General features: G+C 33.5%; 1 long non-coding RNA gene across 1 annotated transcript; it reads right to left on the bottom strand.

Annotated features, from left to right (window-relative positions):
- Positions 1 to 1308: 1308 nt before the first annotated feature.
- LOC106092064 (uncharacterized) lies at positions 1309 to 2164 on the bottom strand. Its single transcript, XR_001222088.2, has 3 exons — positions 1851 to 2164; positions 1708 to 1778; positions 1309 to 1628 (listed from the first exon to the last, which is right to left on the bottom strand). It is a non-coding gene; the product is annotated as an uncharacterized LOC106092064 (long non-coding RNA).

Genomic DNA, 2164 nt, shown 5'->3' on the forward strand with positions numbered 1-2164 from the left:
TTAAGTTTCAAAGAAGCTAAAAATACAACAGCGCTAACTACACTTGCACTACACTTTTCATTGGCATTTATAAATAATATTTTCTTCGAAATAAGCTGTTTAAAAATGTTACTTTTTATACCCTCCACCATAGGATGGGGGTATACTAATTTCGTCATTCTGTTTGTAACACCTCGAAATATGCGTCTAAGACCCCATAAAGTATATATATTCTTGATCGTCATGTCATTTTAAGTCGATCTAGCCATGTCCGTCCGCCTGTCCGTCCATCTGTCCGTCTGTCGAAAGCACGCTAACTTTAGAAGGAGTGAAGCTAGCTGCTTGAAATTTTGCACAAATACTTTTTATTAGTGTAGGTCGGTTGGTTTTTATTGAAATTTTGCACGTGGTGTTTTGGTATCACTTCCAACAACTACGCTGAGTATGGTTTAAATCGGTCCATAATCTGGTATAGCTGCCATATAAACCGATTTTGGGTCTTGACTTCTTGAGCCTATAGAGGGCGCAATTCTCGTCCGATTTAACTGGTATATTGCATGTAGTGTTTTGGTATCACTTCCAACAACTGTGCTAAGTATGATTTAAATCGGTTCATAATCTGGTACAGCTGTCATATAAACCGATCTTGGATCTTGACTTCTTGAGCCAATCGAGCGCGCAATTCTTATCCGATTTGGCTGAAATTTTCCATTAGGTGTTTTGTTATGACTTCCAATAACTGTGCTAAGTATGGCGTAAATCAGTATAGAACCTGATATAGCTGCCATATAAACCGATCTTGGGTCTTGACTTCTTGAACCTCTAGAGTGCGCAATTCTCATCCGATTTGGCTGAAATTTTGTACAACGGCTTCTCTCATGACCTTCAACATACGTGTCTAATATATTCTGAATCGATCAATAGCTTGATACAGCTCCCATATAAACCTATCTCCCGACTTTGCTTCTTGAGCCCCTACAAGGCGCCAGTCTTATTCGAATGAACTGAAATATTACACAATGACTTCTACAATGTTCAGCATTCATTTGTGGTCCGAATCGGACTATAACTTGGTATAGCTCCAATAGCATAAGAGTTCTTATTCAATATTCTTTGTTTGTCTAAAAAGAGATACCGCGCATAGAACTCGACAAATGCGATCAATGGTGGAGGGTATATAAGATTCGGCCCGGCCGAACTTAGCACGCTCTTACTTGTTTTCTTTTAAACAATATTATTTTCTAATCTATTCTGAAGTTTATTTTAACTACTTCACAAAATTCTAAAATGTTTATTCCTTTCAAAATTGTTTTATTATTAAGCCTGCTCTATAACTAGAAGATTTAATCTTGTTGTGGAGGTATTCATTAATAAACTATCTAAAACATTTATTTTTAATATAAGTTATTATTCATATCTTTTGACCGTTTTTTACCATTCTTCTTGGTATTTCGATATGTATTTGGTGCAAAGAGCCATGGTTACTTGTAATTTTAATTTTCCGCCTAGAATGTTGAAGTAACTATAAAATAATTAAAATAGAGCTTTAAATATGGATGGATATATTTTTTCTGCTGCTTTGGATATTTATTTGCTGAAAAAATCCATGGTTGCTTGTGGTTTTAGATTAATATAATATCAGAGAATTTCTAAAATTAAAACCAAAAAATAACAATTTATTGAAGTACATTATTATAAAATAATAAAAATAATTTTAATACAATTTACCTTAAATGAAGTTTTCAACTTTAAGTTGTGTTTGGTGCACCAGAAATTTAATTTCATTTTGCCTACCATATCTGTAAATTAAGAGACAAAATTAAATGATATTTTATTAGCAAAATAGTTGCATTTCTTTTCAAAATATTCACCTTAAAAACCAAGGCAGATTGCTACAACGGTTTCTATATTTTTTTTCCACACCTTAAATTGATTATAAAATCACACCTTTAATAAAAGGGTCATTTGTTGTTTTATTTCTTGTGTTCATCTATAACATCTAGCCATATTTTTCCGTTACTCTCTTCCGAACCTCTTTCCTTCAAATAAAAAAACGAACTGTCAGACATTTTGAAAATTTTCTTCAATCTTCAATGATAACAAAGTGTGCGTAGCCGCCACATGACCAAATAGAAAGCTCCCTTAGCCTCACATCAGTGGTCGTAACAATTTATCTAGCCACAAT

The sequence above is a fragment of the Stomoxys calcitrans genome, chromosome 1 (genome assembly GCF_963082655.1).
Source record: "Stomoxys calcitrans chromosome 1, idStoCalc2.1, whole genome shotgun sequence".
In the NCBI taxonomy this organism is placed as follows: Eukaryota; Metazoa; Arthropoda; class Insecta; order Diptera; family Muscidae; genus Stomoxys; species Stomoxys calcitrans.